The sequence below is a fragment of the Giraffa tippelskirchi genome, chromosome 8, assembly GCF_054371585.1.
Source record: "Giraffa tippelskirchi isolate mGirTip1 chromosome 8, T2T-mGirTip1v1.2.pri, whole genome shotgun sequence".
Lineage (NCBI taxonomy): Eukaryota > Metazoa > Chordata > Mammalia > Artiodactyla > Giraffidae > Giraffa > Giraffa tippelskirchi.
The window spans coordinates 33929522-33951068 of NC_137282.1; the positions used below are offsets into that span (position 1 = coordinate 33929522).

Here is a 21547-nt window from a genome sequence, read left to right on the forward strand (position 1 = left end):
GCCAACTTTTTCACTCTCCTTTTTCACTTTGATCAAGAGTCTCTTTAGTTCTTCTTCACTTTCTGCCATAAGGGGGGTGTCACCTACATATCTGAGGTTATTGATATTTCTCCTGTCAATCTTGATTCTAGCCTGTGCTTCATCCAGCCTGGCACTTTGCATGATGTAATCTGCATATAAGTTAAATAAACAAGGGTAACAAAATACAGTCTTGACATACTCCTTTCCCAATTTAGAACCAGTCTGTTGTTGCATGTGCCGTTCTAACTGTTGCTTCTTGACCTGCATACAGATTTCATAGGAAGCAGGTAAGGTAGTCTGATATTCCCATCTCTTTAAGAATTTTCCAAAATTTGTTGCGATCCACACCATCAAAAGCTTTGACGTAGTCAACAAAGCAGAAGTAGATATTTTTCTGAAACTCTTGCTTTTTCTTTGATCCAGCGGATGTTGTCAACTTGATCTCTGGTTCCTCTGCCTTTTCTAAATACAGCTTGAACATCTGGACATTCATGGTTCATGTACTTTTGAAGCCTGGCTTGGAGCATTTTTTTGCTAGCATGTGAGATGAGTGCAATTGTATAGTAGTTTGAACATTCTTCCTTGGTGGCTCACCTGGTAAAGAATCTGCCTGCAACGTGGGAAGGGAATAGCTATCCACTCCAGTCTTCTGTCCTGGAGAATTCCATGGACTGTATAGTCAATGGGGTTGCAAAGATTTGGACCCAACTGAGCCACTTTCACTTTTACTAACAAGCACAGAAGAGTTTATATGAAGAAGACCATGGAAGGTTTCTCCATGTCCAAACAAGGTGAAATTATTGTTACCCCAACGTGTCTTCTGTAACTTTCTTTCTGTGATCTTTAGGGATAGACTCCAAAATTACATATACCAGAAGAAATCTTGAGTTTTTCACTCCATAAATAAAATATATTTATTGAGTTAACAAATTCCATTTGTTAGCTGACATCCTGTTTTACATAGGACCTGTAAATGGCAACCCAGTCCAATATTCTTGCCTGGAGAATCCCATGGACAGAGGAGCCTAGTGGGCTACAGTCCATGGGGTCACAAAGAGTTGGACACAAGTGAGTGACGAAACAACACAACCATTTTACATTCTCACTCACAGTGCATACACGTTCTAGTTACTCAATATTTTCATCACCAGCATTTCTGAAATTCTTATTTCCCTTCTTCTTCTCCTTTTTCCTTCCTCTGTTTCTCCTCCTTTCTTCTCTTTTTCTTCCTCCTTCTCCTTCTCGCTATAATAAGTATAAAGCAACATCTCATTATGGTTTTATTTGCATTTTGCTAGAAACCTGTATGCAGGTCAGGAAGCAACAGTTAGAACTGGACATGGAACAACAGACTGGTTCCAAATAGGAAAAGGAGTACGTCAAGGCTGTATATTGTCACCCTGCTTATTTAACTTATATACAGAATACATCATGAGAAATGCTGGGCTGGAAGAAACACAAGCTGGAATCAAGATTGCCAGGAGAAATATCAATAACCTCAGATATGCAGATGACACCACCCTTATGGCAGAAAGCGAAGAAGAACTAAAGAGCCTCTTGATGAAAGTGAAAGAGGAGAGTGAAAAAGTTGGCTTAAAGCTCAACATTCAGAAAACTAAGATCATGGCATCTGGTCCCATCACTTCATGGGAAATAGATAGGGAAACAATGGAAACAGTAAGAGACTTTATTTTGGGGGGCTCCAAAATCACTACAGATGGTGATTGCAAGAATGAAATTAAAAGACACTTACTCCTTGGAAGGAAAGTTATGACCAACCTGGATAGCATATTTAAAAGCAGAGATATTACTTTGCCAACAAAGGTCCATCTAGTCAAGGCTATGGTTTTTCCAGTGGTCATGTATGGATGTGGGAGTTGGATGGTGAAGAAAGCTGAGTGCCAAAGAATTGATGCTTTTGAACTGTGGTGTTGGAGAAGACTCTTGAGAGTCCCCTGGACTACAAGAAGATCCAATCAGTCCATCCTAAAGGAGAACACTCAGTCCTGAGTGTTCATTGGAAGGACTGATGTTGAAGCTGAAACTTCAATACTTTGGCCACTTCATGCAAAGAGTTGACTCATTGGAAAAGACCTTAATGTTGGGAAGGATTAGGGGCAGGAGGAGAAGGAGATGATAGAGGATGAGATGGCTGGATGGCATCACCGACTTGATGGACAGGGGTTTGGGTAGACTCCGGGAGTTGGTGATGGACAGGGAGGCCTGGCGTGCTGCGATTCATGGGGTCACCAAGACTCCGACATGACTGAATGACTGAACTGAACTGAATAAGTAATGATTTTGAACATCATATCACAAACTTATATGCCACCAATATATACTTATTCAGGAAATGTCTTGTCAATAATTTGCCCATCTTTAAATTAGTTTGTCTTTTTATTGTGTTTTAGCAGTTATATATATTTTCAATAGAAGCCTTTAGTCAGATATATATTTTGCCCATATTTATTCTTAGTCAGTGGCTTATCTTTTTAGTTTCTTTGAACAGCACGTATTTTAAATTTTGATAAGTTATAACTTATTAATTAATTCTATTTTATAATTTACACTTTTTTGATCTAAGAATTTTTGCCTAATCTGAGGTCATGAATATATTCTTCTATTTTTCTCTATAGTTTTATGTTTTGTATTTAGATCTAGAGTTTTTTTGTATGAATATTTAAATATTCAAGTTCTATATTTTTAAGGTCATCAATCTCCATTGCATTACTTTGGCTCCTTTGTTTAAAAAAAAAAAAATAGACCTTAACTGTGTAGGTCTATTCCCAGGTTCACTATTATATTCAATTTATTTATAGACCTGTCATATTATGCCTAAATCACTTTGCTTTGCTTACTCTAGCTTAATAATGATTTTTAAAATCAGGTAGTATAAGTCTTCCAACTTGAATAATTGGAGAACATGAACTCACCTTGGATATGGGGGTACAGTGAAAAATAAAGCAACAGCATGTGACTGGGACCTGAGAAATACTGAGTTAACCTACTAGACGTGATGTTCCAAAAGGCCAGGGCTCTGTCTGTGTGCTCATCACTGTATATTCAGCTTCTGGCAAGATATCTGATATGAAAATTCTCTTTCTAGACTATTTTTGTTATATGAAATAATACAAAGAAAGTTGAAATCTTTTGTGGAGTTTCTCAATACCTTCAGACTTTAGCAGTGTTTTGAAAGAGTTGCTTCAAAGTTAATGATTAAATCAGGTGTAATCACAAGTGACATGTCCCAGGCTTTTCTAAACTCCTGTGACTTGTGACTTTGGATTTTTTCTTAACCTTCTTTATGCTTCATATTTATCTGTTGAAATAGTTGCATCTGCTTCACTAGAAATGTCTTAGTATATGTACAAAGTTTAGATATTAACTGGCACAACAAATGCTAAATGAATAAAGGTAACTATTATCAATGTCATTATCAACATCATCACAGCTTTAGTCCCAGTAAGTCTTCATTTAAGGACAGACTGGTTTCTTTTGTTGGGGGAGTGGGGAATAGTGGTAATGGCCAGTGACAGTGCTTTAATGCAAAAGTATCTGCTCTACTGGGGCTTCCCAGGTGGTTTAGAGGTAAAGATTCCACCTGCCAAGCTGAAAATGCAAGTTCATTCCCTGGGTCAGGAAGACTCCCTGGAAAAGGAAATGGCAACCCACTCCAGTGTTATTGTCTGGGAAATCCTATGGACAGAGGAGACTGGTTAACTGAAGTCCATGGGGTCACAAAGAGTGAGATACGACTTAACAATTAAACAACAACATCTGCTTTAATACTAAGCTGCTGTTTTTTGATCCCCATTTGAATCCACAGTGATGTCATTCTGTTTTGTTTTCTCTTTTCTTCAAAGGTACATCTATTTTGTTTATCACTTGTGTTTTTCTACCCCTGGTATTGTGAAACAGAAGTAATCGTATCCAATACTTCCTTTTTTTTTGGAGTATTCATGACAAGCAAATCAAGCTCAGTTCCAGTGGTGATTTTGTGAATAAACGGACCAAGCAGGGTGAGTAACAAAACTAAGACATCTTGGAAAGGTTGTGATGCTAGTATATAGCTTCAGCATATTTATTAATATAATAAACAACAAATAATGGCAATTTCAGTGATTTACATATATCCTGATGATGTTATTCATCAGACTCCCTAAAGTTCTCTCAAGATTGCCCTTTGTGTAGACAAAAATCACATACCTGTTAGATAACTTTCAATTCTAACCCCTGTCTTTATTTAAATCACAGTCTAGAAATGGAAAAAACAACATGTCTTTTGCACAAATAAACTAATTTGTGCTTATGAAATACTACAGACTAGTGATGCCCTAGTCTGGGTATCTAATGGAGATCGTTTCTTGTGATTGACCAGTTCCTTTCTCGTTATATGTGGGATTGTCATGCTACTGACACCAACAGGCCACAGAAGGTCCGAAGGCGTCTTCTAAAAATCCTAGGAATAGGAGACATTTTAGGGAGAAGAGAAGGGATTTCTGACTTTGGCATGCATCAAGTTGATATTTTCAATCTAAGTCTTTGTCCAAGTGTTAGAGGACAATATTCATTCTGTCTTACGTGAAATGTCTTTCTAATAGAATACTCATTTTATGGAAAAGGAAATCAATTGAAGTGTTATCGCCTTCCTCTTATCTAGATCATTCTACAAACAGATTTGAAACTCATTTATATTCCTATAGGCCTTAGGCATTTTTTAAGGCAACTGTTGATGCATTTTGAATTAGAGGAATATAAGAGGCAAAGAAGTTTACACGTATGTTTTTTCCTTGAATTCTCATAATATGTTGCACAAAAAGATGTGTGTGAAGGAGAGAAGGAATGCGAACAGGTAAATAACTGTCAGAAAAATTCAGCATGAAGCAAATGAGAAACAATGTATGGAGAAAGATAGTAATTATACTTTGGACTCTGCAAGGGGATTTTTACAAAGAGAATCGTATGTGTGTGCTATGTTTGTGCTCAGTTGCTCAGTAGCGTCTGAAGTAGGTTGCCACTTCCTACTCCAGGGGATCTTTGCAACTCAAGGATTGAACCTGTGTCTCTTGCATCTTCTGCATTGGCAGGCAGATTCTTTACTGCTGTGCCACCTGGGAAGCCTGTGTATATCCATATACATAGTATAATTTACATATGGGAAATATAATTTCATGGATCAATATATTTTTTAGATTTTTCTGAAAGTACTTAATGCTAAATTTTATCATTCTCATCTTTTCATCTATATAACAAAATAAGAAGCCAATAATACCTTTCTCCTTTTTCCTATGTTACAGGCAGGCATGATTTTAGATGACTTCTTTCAGTTTCTTTCAAATTCTATATAGGATTTTTTATAGGGGAAAAAAAAGGGACCTTCTCTACCAGTCAGCCTGATTCCCAACAGCATTTAGTGACTTCTCCATTCTGTAAAGCAGTAACTCAGAAGTAAAAAAAAAAAGTTTTGGCCTGTTACCGATTATTAGTTAGAAATATTTCCTTCATATATACCTATTCATAAAGTGCTTTGAAAGGGGATGCTTTTGTCTTAAAAGTGAAGTACTGAATAATAACCTGTGACATCAAATACATCTTTGGATGATCATCTCTGTCTTTTATCTCCCAAAAGCTCCTGAAAACTGTTATGTTGGTCATTGTGGTTCAGCCAGTGTTCTCCTTAATGTGAAGTGAGAACTAAACTTCAATTTCTTTCCTGCAGCCTCTTATAATTTTATCAGTAATTTGAGTGCTTTATAAACAGAAAAGGTTAAAAGAGTTAGTCATAATGGATGAAAGAATGCAAGTAATATTTTCAGCATATTTATAGGTAGCACATACTTGAAGCTGACATTAAAATTTTACGTTAAGACCTTCATGAAAGCCTTTCAATATATATTTAATGATGAGTCTACTATGTGTGTTTAAAAGTATTTATCCACAAGAAAATCTTTTAGTAAAAGTGCCTGCATTTAGCACAATAAGGCACTTAGACGCTACTGTTCCTCTTACCTTGTCACTCCAGTGGTCTCACAGTGCATTTTTCTTAGTCTTCGTCTAAGGATTATTTTAAGGTATGGAAAGCATATAATTTAGAGTATAGTTTGATATTAGGACCAAAGAGAGCGATAAGTGTGGTGACAGCACTTTCTGTTTATTTATTTAGAATAATGTAAAATAAATACAAGTTTTTCTATGCAAAACGTTTTCTGTGTAGATACAAGCGCAAACATATATACATTCTGATTGTTGTAGAAAAATAACTTTAAAATGCTTGGAAAAGTTTCCTGTCTATTGGAAGTTAATTAATGTAAAAAAAAAGTATTGGAATATAGGTTTCCATACCTGTGATATTGTGAATTATAGTAAGGAATATGTATTAGTTCTTTGTCTACATTTCTGGCACAGAGCTCCTAAAATCCTTGGATTTCCTAAGTGTTGAGAGCAACAAAGGTGTCTTTTGTTATGTTTATGAGACAACCAGGTCCCTGCAAGACTGCAGGTCCCTGCCAATGCTTTAATCAGTCTAATGAGGTCTCCATAAAACCCCAGAACAGAATTATAAGAGCTTCCAGGTTGGGGAACCCCCACTCATGTACAATCATGCCAAACCCCAGGCTCCACAGAACAGAAGCTCCTTTGCTCAGGACCTGGTCCTCTGTATTTCATCATCTGGCCATTGATTCCTGTCCTTTAAGATCTTTGGTAATAAATCAGTGATCTCCTGAGTAAAAAGCTTTCTTGAGTTCTGTGAGCCATTCCAGCAAACTACTTGAACGCAAGGAGTGGATCATGGAAATCTTTGATTTATAGACAGTCAGAAGTATAGGTAACAACCTGGGTTTGTAATTGATATCTGCAGTGGGGTGAAGGGGGAGGAATCTTGCATCCTTAGCCTGTGGGATTGGACATTATCTCTGGGTAAATAGGGTCAGATGGACTTCCCAGGTGGCCCAGTGGTAAAGAGTCTTCCTGCCAACCCAGCAGAAGCAGGAGTCATAGATTCCATCCTTGAGAGGGCAAGATCCCCTGGAGGAGGAAATGGCAACCTCTTCCAGTAGTCTTGCCTGGGAAATCTCATGGACAGAGGATCCTGGTGGGCTACAGTCCATGGGGCTGCAGAGAGTTGGACACAACTGAGCTTGCACACACCAGACAGGGTCAGAAAGGAGTGGAATTGTAGGATACCCAGCTGGTGTCTAAGGGTTGCTTGTTGGTGGGTGAGAACCTCCCCTCCATATGATGAAATTTGGTTCAGGAAGCTAAAAGAACACCTCTCCTGAGAAAAAAGGTAATAAATTGAACTATAGACTCTCAAGGAAGGGTTTTGTTTAAGATGGGAGAACTATAAACATATATAAAATCTTACTGGAAAGATCCAATATTGAAATAAGGAGTGAATACAAATCAGAGAATGGGGATAATAAACTCTCATGAAATAGAAAATGATCGAATTGATCATACCAAGGATTACGTAAAATGAGACTAGGGACACATTCACGTGCACAGAGGAGAAATAAATGTGTGTGGATAAATATTCTGTAGATTTTGTAATAGGAAATATGTAGAGTAAGGAAACAAAAAATACCGAAGATCTGAGGTTATATGTTGTCTTCTAGGATTTTATCCCGTATGATCTATGCCTCCCCCCATCCCACCCACCATTCCACCCTCTCCAATTTCCCCCAGTTTTCTACCATCTAGTCTACCATAGACCATCTGTGGTCTAACATCAGAAAATCACTATCATATTTTGCTTTGAAGAGACCCTTTGCTTTTTTCATCTAACAGTATCTGGTTTTCTATAGCTTTAATAACATATTTTGTTGCCCTTCCAAGAAAAGGTTTTTATTTGATTGGATTTAGTTTGATTTTTTACCTAACTGTACCCTAAATAGCACAGAATTGTTAGTGGGTATTATCCTATTTGCTCTTTACAGCTCTTTCCAGATCACTGTTCATTCGAAACCTTTTCATTGTGATCATCTAGGAATCTTCAGTTCAGCTCTACCCAGTTTCAGTTATCATTCCCAGAGTCATCTTTAGCAACAGGTTGAACAGCATGCAGGTGAACCACCTACCACACTTGCCTCTCAGTTATTTTATGTCTACACTTCAAAATATTTTCCTCTAGAACCCCACACTTGAACATATAATGATGCTCTAGAACTCGATACTGTCCATTATTTTACTGCCCCCAATATTTCAATTTCAAACATCCTATTCCTCACAAATTCTTCTGTTGTTCCAGCTTACTTACTTATCTAGGAAATAAGACTGCGTTAATGATTTTGTTACTCATTGGAGTCCTTTGTTGACACAAAACAATTGTTTCTAACCATCACCAAATCTTTATAGATTTAGCAATTCTGTCTTAACTACCTTCTCTAATGCATTGCCTTTCCCACAGTTGAGTCACTATTGAGTACAATTTATTTTTTTGCTATATTATTTACAATAATCTTTACTAGTTGAAAATGTGTCATATCCTTGCTTATTCATTGCTAACTCAGTCACTAGAATGCAAGCTCTGTGAACACAGAGAATCTTTCTCTCGTTTTCTGTTACATCCCCAAGTTTGGCATAGAGGAGGCAACAGGAAGAGCTTCCTAGGTGGTGCTGGTGGTAAAGAGCTCACCTGCCAATACAAGAGACATAAGAGACACGGGTTCAGTCCCTGAGTCAGGAAGATGCTTTGGAGTAGGGCATGGCAACCTACTCCGGTGTTCTTTCCCGAGACTCCCCGTGGACAGAGGCACCGAGAGGCTACAGTTCAGAGTCGAAAAAAGTCAGACATGACTGAAGCAACTTAACATGCATGCACAAGCAACAGTAAGTCTTCATTAAATAAGTGAATGAATTAACTGATTGTCGCTTCCACTCTACTGAATCTGTTTGAATATGGATGGTAGCCTACATTTATACTTTAGTTCTATCAATACTTAGAGTCAAACCATGCATTACTGTTTCAATTGTGGGTTAGATCATTACAAGTGCATAATTATTTTGAAACAATAGAGAAAACTATGTAGTTTATTTTGTTCTTAAACTTGCTATTTTGTAATACTTGTTTTCTTAATTAATATTTATCAAAAAACACTTCTCATGTAAGCTTAAAGATATTAGAAAGAGAGAAGCCAATATTTAAATTAAACACTACTGTTAGAAATTGGGTCATATTCTCTCTAAGTTATGAAAGCACTCTGAAAAAAAATTTTTAATTAATTTTGTCAGGCTAGGTAAAAAATATACATGTATCATGTAGTATCTGTTTTCATATCACTGCTTATCATGTGTGTACATTTATGTATGCATTTCATCACAAGGTTATATATGCAAGTATATAAGTAGGCTGAACTTAATGGGGGATTCAAGTGCTTCTTCATATTTTTAAAAATTTTTACTATAAGCAAATTTCACTTACTGCATTAGGTTTTTTGTAAAATCTAACTTCTACCTAGATGCAATTCTATTTTTCTTGAATAGTGATAATTATAAGGCTAACGATTTGGGAAAGCTTTCCCTAGTGGCTCAGATGGTTAAGAATCTGCCGGCAATGCAGGAGACCTGGGTTCATTCCCTGGGCTGAGAAGATCCCCTGGAGGAGGACATGGCAACCCTACTCCAGTATTCTTCCCTGGAGTATCCTCATGGACAGTGGAGCCTGGCAGCTACAGTCCATGGAGTCACAGAGTCGGACACGACTGAGCAACTGAGTACAGACACAGAAAGAAAGATTGTTATATACTGGCCTTAAAAATGCAAGTTTCCTTGAAAAAAATGTACTTATTTTAGATGAAAAATAAAGACATATGTATGAGCTATTAGGAATAGATAATACTATACAAATGAAAGATATTATTAACTAGTAATACTTTGAGTTACATATGTATTAAATGGGGCTTCCCTGGTGGCTCAGACAGTAAAGAATCTACCTGCCATTCTGGGTTCAAGTCGAAGTCGGGAAGATCCCCTGGAGAAGGGAATGGTATGCCTAAATACAACCAGTTTATTAGCAAGGTTACTTTAATAGTGTTATTCCATTTCAAATTCTACAACAGGCAGTAAATATAATTGTATAGATGATACCATCCACTGAAATATTTTTCATAGTTATCATTTTCTTTGGCTCACCCTATTTTTTTATTATCATATTTTTGTCCTCTAATCCTGTCTACACTCTTTAACTTGTGCAATCCAAACACAACTAAAACTCATCTACTTTGTGAATAAGAACAAATTAATTGTCTTTTTCTTGTATTCCTCCAATTCAAGCCTGTCTCCTATTGCATACCACATTGTATAACCAAATATTCACTTAAGGAAATTAATATGATTGAGGAAAAAATTTAATTTCTAAATGAATTCTACCAACCTCTTCAGTAATCTTCTTCCATTATTCCATAACTATCAGTAATACACTTCAATGATAAATAATAAAGTAGAAAAATGTAATGGCAGAAGTAATAATTGTAGTAAAATGTATTCAAGTTTCTTTTATTGCTGGATTTGTCCCAGATATGCTGTCTCTGGGACTCTGAGGTGGCTCAGTGGATAAAGAATCCACCTGCAATGCAGGAGACACAGAAGATTCAGGTTCAATCCCTGAGTCAGGAAAATTCCCTGGACAAGGAAATGGCAACCCACTCCAGTATCCTTGTCTGGAAAATTCCATGGACAGAAGAGCTTGGTGGGCCAAAGTCCATGTGGTTACAAAAAGTTAGACACAACTGAGGAACTGAGCATTCACCCTTATCACATTGTCATATACCTGTTGACAGGTACATCTCCCACACTTGATTGACTAAAAGAGAGGGGTGATAATGCTTACAGTCGAATTCATATTATACATAGAATGAAAATAGTGCATTTTACTCTCTCCTGCAATCTATTATCTCATCTAACTTCAACTTTATGTAATTTCCTGAATTAAACCACCCAACTTACTTATAGCCTATGTATTACACTTCAGTGTGTAAGCTAAAAATTTTCACTAGAGTATGACCTTCATTGAGAGCTCACATGGGCAATATGCCAGTCCTCAAGAATCCCGTTCTTTGACTCTTTTGAGACATAGAGACTTCATACTGAATTTTCCAGAAATGCTCATAGGCACCCTCTCAGAGAGACTTGGTGTCTACTGTTTCCAGTCAGACTCTTAAGTAGGTCTAACCAACACAAACCCTTAGCAGGCTTTTCTCTCACTCATTGTAACTTGGCATATGGTGCGACACTAGCTAAAGATGACGATTGTTTTAATGATGACATGTATTTTGTTAGATAAGTGTTTGATGATTGACTGTGATGGTTTGCCCCTCTCAACCACACACACACACACACACACAATGTTACATATAATCTCAGTGGCTGTGTCAAATCTTGTGAAACAAAGGTGCAATGAGCCACAATTCTCTTGTTTAATAACTATTTGTTTTATATTCATTGTTTTAAGATTAAGCAACACTGGAGAATAGATAACTTTCCTTAGGAGAATGTAACTTAGGTATTATAACTTTTAAATATGTAAATAAAATGACTTCTCATATGTTGCAAATGTTCACAAAATAATATTTTACACAGAAGTGCACAGTTGAGATTTTTTACTCATAAAGGATCAAAAATCCAATTTGTTTCATTATCAGCCCTCAAAAGAAATAAATTGATCATAAATGTACTTAATGTTGAAGTTATCCTAATTTTTAAATGAAATCAGAACATATTGAAGTCTAACCTCTCATTTTTCCTACTATATATTAAAAGGTGTCTATATTGAAGCAATCATTTATGAAATATTTTAATCAGTGTTGCTACATCATATTTACTTAAAATAATTGTTCAAGGAAAGCAGTTAATGTTAATGTACAATAAGAAAATCTAAAGTTTCAAATCTTAATTTTGAAAATCTCACAGATGGTAAACAATAGTTTACAGATATGTTGAGAGAAATTAAAAGTTAAGCAATTAAAACATAAATGGGAAAAATTACATAGACTCAAAATATTAATTTCTATGTAAATACATTAAAAAGATAAAGATAATGAAATACTTAGATTAAATGACATATTATTTTATTTTAAAAAATACCATTGTTCTCCACTGGAATGATATTGATTATAGATTTTTTATAATTCAGCAATATTACAGTATATATTTAGTATGTGTATTTCCACAATTGAGGGTGCTTTTTAAAATTACCTTTTCTACACTTTCTCTTTCAAAGCCATAAGAAATATATAAGAGAAACAATTCAATGCTAATGTAACAACAAGGTTACAAATCTAAACATATATGTCATTACAGAAAAGTTACAGTTCTCATGGTAACATTATATTATCAACATTATAGAGCCTGCACAATAAAATATGTATTTAGAAACCTAACTGGTAATTTAAAATAACACATGTTATATATATTAAATGAGGATAAATTAACATCCCTAGGAGATCCTTTATTTATCTAGTTTTGTGTTAATATGTCTTAAATTAATAACATCTTACTATCAATATTAGAAAACTTCAGTGTACAGTTATAGTCACCCTGTGCTTGGATTCTTTTGCCCTTTCTCTTCTTCCATGGATTTATTATAAAACTGCATACAAATAGTTGGAAATACATTGAGATGGTATGTTTTATACATTATATTATTAGCCTCAGCATTTTTTCCAGGGTAATGTTCTGCTATTACCATATTTTATGATAATATTATAACTCTACATCTGATAGAAAAACAAATCAGATGGAAGCTGTACCGTCAAGAGTATCCAGATGCAAAGCTTCCATTCTTGAATTCTTCATAAAGTATTTATGAGCCTATTTAAATAATAATGAAATGGAATACACACAGTGCCATTGTTTAAGAATTATGCCGCATATGTAATACTAGAGGGACTCCTCATCACAGGAAACCTGGGTTCCAGCTAAGAGCCAGATTCCAAGTTGCACAGTTCCACCCTGGTTATCAACTGCAAGAACACTTTGAAATAGACCCTGATAACTTCTGATCTCTAAAAGTATTGATTACACAAACCCTTTTCATAGACCACCTTACACAAAAATGTGTGTATATATGTATATATATACATAGACCATTATTATTTCAATACTTTGGTGATTCTTATAATTCCAATCATATTAAAATTAATTTAGAAGTATCATTACATTTCTAATATACAGGGTATATGTTTATAAGCTTTCTCTCACATAACCCTGAAAATGTAAACTAAGTTAAGTTTATAAAGAAACATGAATCTTTGGACAACTTTTAATTAGTGTTTTGGTTTTTAGATCCTAAAGATATTTTGAGTGCTCAGTGAGATACACGAAATTGGAAGATAATGAGTCACATTTTATTTTTCCGTGGAATTGGGATTGAAGCATTTATATATTTTATTTCATTCCCAACTCTCGCTGAATTGGAGATCTTAGTTTAGAGTAGCTCCCAGTGAAATATCCTTGTCCTATTGCAGAAAGAATTCAGAGACAAGACAGGAAGGTTCATAAAGCAAAGTGAGGATTTATTTAAGCAACACTAGGCTCTTGAGAGATGAGAGCAGGCAATTTCAGGTGAATAATTGTCATGAGTTACTTTGGCAAGTAGGTTAAGTGGTGTATACAAATGCAGACGTGGAATGTTCCGTGGCGAGGGAGGGGTTTAAGGGCTGTATTCCCTGATTTTCATCCCAGCACCACTTTCCCTAGGAGAGGAAATATTTTTGTTCTTATTTAGCTTTGATTGGAAGTGTCATGGCATTTGTACATGAGGGAGTTTTTTATCTACAAGGCTAATTTTATTGTGATGGGAGCACAAGGAGCAGCAAATTACATTTGAGTGCAGTAGATTCCGGCCTTTTCCCACCTTCTTTACCTCCAGGACATATAGCACCCCAAAATGTGTGGCTTTCAGTCAGTCAGAAGTGTCCTGCTTTGTTTTTTCTTCTGCCGTGGACCCTTACTGTTTACAGAAAGTGTGGTTTTATGCCTGGACCCCGTTTCTCTGCTCATTCCTTGCTACCTGTCTGTTGTAACTGTCAGTAGCTTGTAAGTTGCTTAAAAGTTGATTTCTGTCTCATTTAAAACAATTCCTTACAATAGTGATGTACCTCATGGGTGCTCAGCAATTGCTGTTTTATGGAAATAATGTGCCATAAAGGTAATCATTCTAAAGGATGATGCCATCAAAGTTTTGCATTCAATATGTCAGCAAATCAGGAAGATCCAGCAGTGGCCAACAGGACTGGAAAAGGTCAATCCTCATCCCAGTCCTCAAGAAGGGTAGTACTAAAGAGTGTGCTAACCATCAGACAGTTGCACTCACCTCTCAAGCTAGAAAGGTCATGCCTAAAATGTTGCATGCTAGGCTTCAGTATTATGTGAACCAAGAACTTCCAGATGTCCAAGCTAGGTTTAGAAAAGGAAGGGGAACCAAAGATCAAATTGCCAACATTTGCTGGATCATAGAGAAAGCTAGGGAATTCCACAAAAACATCTAACTCTGTTTCACTGACTGCACTACAGCCTTTGTGTGGATCATAATTAACTTTGGAAAGTTCTTAAAGAGATGGGAATACCAGACCATCTTACCTGTCTCATGAGAAACCTGTATGCAGGTTAAGAAGCAACAGTTAGAACCCTGTATGGAACAACTGATTGGTTTAAGATTGAGAAGGGAGTACAACAGGGCTGTCTGCTGTCACCCTGTCTGTTTAATCTATATGCTGAGCTCATCATGAGAAATGTTGGACTGGAGGAGTCACAAGATGGAATCAAGATAGGTGGGAGAAACATCAACAGCCTCACATACATGGATGATACCACTCTATTGGCAAAAAGTGAAGAGGAACTAAAGAGCCTCTTGATGAGAGTGGAGGAGGAGAGTGAAAGAACCAGCTTAACACTAAATATTAAAAAATCTAAGATCATGGCGTCCGCCCTATTACTGCAGGGCAAACAGAAGGGGACAAGGTGAAAGTAGTGACAGATTTCCTCTTCTTGGGATACAAAATCACTGCGGATGGTGACTGCGGCCATGAAATCAGAAGACATTTGCTTCTTGGCAGGAAAGCCATGACAAACCTAGACAGGGTATTGAAAAGCAGAGACATTGCTCTGCCAACAAAGGTCTGCATTGTGAAGCTTATGGTCTTCCCAGTGGTCACATATGGTTGTGAGAGCTGAACTATAAAGAAGGTGGGGCACTGAAGAATTGATGCCTTCAAACTGTGGTGCTGGAGAAGACTCTCGAGAGTCCCTTGGACAGCAAGGAGATCAAACCAGTCAATCTTAAGGGAAATCAACCTGGATACTCGTTGGAAGGACTGATGCTGAAGCTGAAACTCCAGTATTTTGGTCATCTGATGCGAACAGCTGACTCATTGGAAAAGACCCTTATGCTGAGAAAGATTGAGGGCAGAAGGGGAAGAAAACATCAGAGGATGAGATGAATGGATGGCATCACTGATTTAATGGACATGAACTTGGGCAAACTTCAGGAGATGGTGAGGGACAGAGAGGTCTGCCATGCTGCAGTCCATGGGTTCACAAAGAGTCAGACATGACTGGGAGACTGAAAAACAACAACAACAAAATGAAATCCCAAGTATTTTTATAATATCTTGTAAACTTCCGTATAAATACATGGCTTATTATTATATAAACTATTCTGGAAAATGCTCTTCAAAATCTATGTTGACTTTGAAAAAATGCACAACCAGAGAGTTGTGAATTAAGTTTTGTTTGAGCAAAATGACGACTGCATCCTGGGAAACAGCACTTCAGATAGCTCTGAGAAACAGCTCCAAAGAGGCAGGAGGGAAGGTTAATATACATGTGATTTTGATGAAGGAGGAATACATACAATCAAGCACATATTTTTCCAGATGGTTTTTACTAGCCTTATGAAGTTCTGCTAGTCTCAAGGAACAGTCGTCATCATGAAGGATTTTGGCGCCTTTCTAGATATGAGGAGACACAAGAATTGGGCTCATAAAGTCAACTCCTGGAAAGATCTAACTATCTGAAGACCTGTCCTACTAGTTTCCCCCATCACAGTGCCTCATTTCTGCTCTCCACCCTGAACTCCTTTCAGGAGGTGTTGAAAATCAGCAGTTGCAGTAGTATGGGATTTAATCCTTGTGGAGGTAGATGGCAGGTGCCCATGGCAAGTGCATTTGTAGCTGACATCTAGTAAAGATATTTAACTAGATTCTGTGTGTGTGTGTGTGTGTGTGTGTGTATAATTGAATTTTTAGTTATCAAATATTCAGACCACCATCACAAACACCATGGCAATTTATTTTAGATTGTGTGTTAGTTTCTTAATGCTGCTATTGCAAATAACCACGACCATGATGGCTCAAAACCAGAGAAATGTATTATTTTATAGTTGAGAGTGTTGAAATTCTGTAGTGGGCAGGCAGGCTCATGTTCCTTCTGGAGGCTCTTTGGAAGAACCTGTTCTGTTGCCTTTACCAGCTTCTGGAGGTCGCCTGCAGTCCTTGCCTGATGGCTCCTTCTCTTTTCAGAGCCAGTTGTGTCCCATCTCCGCTGTCTCTCTCTCTCCCTTTCTTCCTGACTCTACTTCTGTTTTCACATTTCCCCTGCTCATACTCATACTCACATTTCTTTCCTGACTCTGGCCGTCCTGCCTCCTTCTTATAAGAATTCTTGTGATTATAGGGTCCTCTGTAATACAAGCCTGACAGCTGTTTTTTAGTTTGTTATTTCCATTTTCGTAATGGAAGTGCCTGACTTAAGCTTTCATTGCAAAGGCATCCACTTCAACGATGTCTATCTTGACTAACCGCAGTGCCAGCCACAGGACTAGATAAAAATCCAGACCTCAACATTTCTTCCTCCCCTACCCCACCGCAGACTCCTTTGTTTTAGAGATGTTGGTTGATTCCCATAACTATCTTTTTGGCCTAAAGCCAGCATTGGAGAATTTCGAGGGTGTCAAGACTCTCAGGGGCTTCCCTGGTGGCTCAGATGGTAAAGAATCCACATGCAATGCAGGAGACATGGGTTCGATCTCTGGGTTGGGAAGATGCCCTGGAGGAGGGCATGGCAACCCACTCCAGTATTCTTGCCTGGAGAATCCCCATGGACAGAGGAGCCTGGCGGGCTATAGTCCAGGGGGTCACAAAGAGTAGGACACGACTGAGCAACTAAGCACAAATCTTCCAGGGCCTTCTATATTGTTCACTAGAAAGAATCCAGGTGCATTTAAGGATGACCTGTTCAGGTCTGTCCACTCAGGATATTCTCCCTTTTGTGAAGTCAACTCTGCCATAACATATCCATTATAATCCTTGCTGTTCAAGATATTTTTGTACAATTAGGCTTTTCCAAATGGTGTAGGCAAGTTTTCTGACCATTAAAGAAAAGTACAGCTCTTTAGATGTAGGGATCAGAAAAATTGCATCTTCATTTATTTCCAACATCAAAATTCAGAAATCTCAGTTTAAGTGCACTGAATTTTTTGACAGAATTTCTACATGGTTCATAATACCATACAGCATAAAGATTTTTGTAATTTTTCCAACTTATCTTTTTCAAGTATGTGTGTCTGATCCAAGGACACCCTCTTTCTTATTTTTTTTTTGCCAGCTTCCACGTGTATAAACAAGAATACTGAACTGTGTATCATAAATACATATACATACTGATAACCAAAAAAGATAATGTTCATGCACAAAACATAAGAATCTTGTATTGCTCTTCAAACACTTGTGAATGTCTTATTTTGAAATGGTATAATATATATCTTCTCTGAATATAAGCTGCTACATTCCTTTACCCTCCTTTATTTATCATCAAGGGCATAATTTTTTGGTTATAATTAAAATGTAAATGTCATTGGAAACAGGGTGGAGAATATCCACTCCATTCTGTGTAATGCATCACCGATTTAAAAACTATGTCAAGCAGGATCATTTCCAAACCATGATTGCAAAATTATATTATTGAAGTCTAGGAACAAGTGGAATCTGGTTTCTTTAAGATGTATGGGAATTATAAATGTTAATTTATCCCCCAACTGATTTGAGAATCTGTAAATGAAACACAGAACTGTTTAGGGAAATTGACAATATAATATTTTCATTTACATATTTTTGTTGTTAACATGAGAAATATAGATATCTTGACAGATCTGATAAGCTATAATGTAAGATAGAGATTCTGATGGGAATGGGAGGGAATTGTCTGCCTTCTCTGCTTCCTTTGGAATGTTGTTTAAAATCACATCTATTTTTGGCAAGTGCCAGTTCTGTGTCTCTAACACTTAGAACAGTCACATATTAAACATCAGCCATCTTATGTGACTGTAGACTTTACTTCCTTTTCTTGGGTCATATAGGCACTGTGGGTTAACATTTTATATGTTGATATAGCTTTACTATGGCATTTAACTTGGTTCAGAAATTGTGCGGGTGTCAAAATAATGAATTTCTGGAGGCTATTTTTTTTCCTTTTCTCTTTCAAGGGCTTGGGTATTGTTAGCATCAACAGGAAAAAGAATTACGGTGAAACATAAAGTAGAAGTGCAGTTTTTGTTCTTTATATGTAGCTGGCAGTGGCTCTCTTAATTTACCATTGTAATAAAACAGAAATGACAATGCTTTCTCTAAAAGGGGAAAACATATTTTATAATGTGGAGAGGCCAAAGTGGTAATATTTTTAATCACAAATCTCACGTAAACAGCATGATCCCAGATAAATGTATCAGAGTATGTTACTATGTGAGTTATTGTCTAAGCTCTCAGTAGCTTACTGTAGTGAGAGCAGATGGTTTGAGTTTATATCTTTTGTGTTTCTCAGTTATTGATGTGGATTATATGGGAAGATAATTGGCAGGGTTTTGTACATAATTGATATAAAATGCTGTTTAGGATCTTCTCTGATTTGTCAAGTTTCTGGGACCAGAAGCTCCTGGATTACACATGGAAAAGATATAACTTTCAATCATGTGCATGCTAGCAGCACACTGCTAGAATGCTTTATAATTTTTCTGTGCATTTGAAAAAATTAAAACAGTTTTCTCTTAGGAAATTGCTTGATTCAGAATTGAGAAACCACTAATTTTATTTTTTAAAAAGTCTTTTCCTTTTTTTTTCCCTATGCATGAGGGTAGGAAAATAGGTAAAACTACAGATCCAATTTAAAAGAAAGAAAAGGAGAGTAGAATTTTTTAAAGCCATACTTGTGGCACTCTGATATTTCTCCTTAAATACTTTTCTTCAATACAGGTTATTGTAATGATTTCACATGTATCATCATCTGTCTGGAGGCTTGAAAAACACTGGTAGAAATTTAAATAATGATAATGTGTATAACAGCAATCAGACTGCACAGCAGCAACTATTTAAGAAGGTGGAATTTGTGTGTCTTATTTCTTCTTTTATATAATACCCATATTCCCCTCAGTTAATTAAACCAAGTGTTTTCCACAAGTAACATATTATTATCCTATCTTATAAATTCCGCAGTTCTGTGTGGCTGTCAACTGGAAATTTTGCCTCTCTTATTTTTCTTCCTATTTTCAAATACCATGTTTAATTTAGTAATAGCAAATAAATAAGCTGTTGACCACAGATTTTAAATGTGCAGATTTCAGCAAGTTCAAATGCACACACTGACAGATAAATAGATAATGGATGGATATCTTGATCTCAATGACAATATTTCATAAAAGGACTATATGTGTATAAGTTTGAGAGGCCATAAGTAAATTCAAAAAGAATAATGAGTCAATTTATGTTCACTACACTAGTACACCAGACTGACAACTTTCAGGTACTGTGGCTACTATGATACTATAGATCAATCTTAGTAAAATTTTTAAAATGCTCTATAACGTCATTGTAGATAATACTGGAAATGTATGATACATATGGACTTCCTAGGTGGCACAGTGGTAAAGAATTCACTGGCCATTGCAGGAGACACAAGAGACATGGGTTCGATCCCTGGATTGGGAAGATTCCCTGGAGTAGCAGATGGCAACCCACTCCAGCATTCTTGCCTAGAAAATTCTATGGACAGAGGAGCCTGGTGGGCTATAGTCAGTGGGGTTGCAAAGAGTCTGACACAACTGCATGACTGAACACGCACGCACGCACCCATGGTATATATATACTCTGGCGAGGTATATTTATAATTTTCACTTAAGAAGGAAATGACAACCCACTCCACTATTCTTGCCTGGAAAATCACATGGACAGAGAAACCTGGCAGGCTACAGCTCATGGGGTTGCAAAGAGTTGGACACAACTGAGTGAGCACATTTATCATTTTACATCAACTCTATTCAAATGTGATGCTTTTCAGTGTGTCATTTATGAGCAAACCACATAGTTCTGCCTTTGAACCTATGCAACCAAACTGTAAATTAATGACTTATATTCATATTGCAGATGTTTTTCTGGCTTTCTCCAAAACATAGATGGTCTCTATTTTCTTCTGCTTTCACTATCTGTTACCTCTAGATATTTTTCCTGTAGTCAAGCCTTGTTTAAACTAAATAAGCCTTAATAATTATATTTCAAAAATCATACTATCTGCAGGTAGCATGCATTATCTCTCTCAATCCATTAGGTTTTAAAGTTTTCTTAAGAATATTATGCAGTTTTTCTATTCATGCATTGTTTTACCATTCAAAGCTCTTCAGGACTTTGTAGTCTGCTTCTGGCCAGAATCTCTATGATATAATATTCCTAATACCAAAACACAATCAATAACCAATAGGCATACAAACCAATAGAAAAATATGATCCAAAGTGGAGAAAAAAATGCAGTCAGTAGAAACAAAACAAATGACTCTGATGATAGTTTTAGAAAGAATTTTCTCCCATGCATAGGTCTAATGAAATAATAACACAATATGAATGTACATTCCTCACTCTTGTAGGTGCTCTTGATTAAACCACTCTACTGAGCACCTCCTTGAGGAAGATATTCAGTGATCCCAAGGCCTACTACAGCATCTTCCCCAGAAATGAGAAAAGTAGAGGTATGAGGATCATATGTGGAACCATATACTGACTTCTGCCATTTCCCTAAAACTCCCCATTGCCCAGAAGTCAGGAACATGAACAAGTGCAACTACAGAGAATTTGGAAAAATGTACTTTAGTGGAGCGTCCAGGAAGAATATAGTTAAGCATGTTGAGCATCTTGCTAATCCCCACCACACTCTCCACCTTCTCCCTTGGCTCATTTTCTTTTATTTAAACATAAACAGCTTTCCTTAGCTCATAGCCTAAGACTGTTTCCTTCTCCCTTTGCATGCTTTCTCAGAAGTATCATCTCAATCTAGGTCTCAAAAGACAAGCCTATAGAGATAACATATTTTTAAAAATATTCACACTGGATAATTTTGAACTGACACAGAAAAATGGAGAGTAGTAAAAGTGAAAATGTTAGTCACTCGGTCATATTCAACTCTAACCCTGCCTGACTGCTCTGTCCATGGAATTCCCCAGGCAAGAATATTGGAGGGGGTAGTCATTCCCTTCTCCTGGGATATTCCCAAC

At 36.7% G+C, this 21547-nt stretch overlaps 1 protein-coding gene across 4 annotated transcripts in view; it reads left to right on the forward strand.

The window, feature by feature from the left end:
- The window catches only part of LOC145518172 (uncharacterized), a 1384210-nt gene that overhangs the window by 853067 nt on the left and 509596 nt on the right, over positions 1-21547 (forward strand). For all 4 annotated transcript variants that reach the window (XR_014062696.1, XR_014062714.1, XR_014062686.1 and 1 more), the window contains one exon: positions 3885-4040. The gene's annotated coding sequence lies outside the window, so the exon portion shown is untranslated. The remainder of the gene's footprint in view (positions 1-3884; positions 4041-21547) is intronic.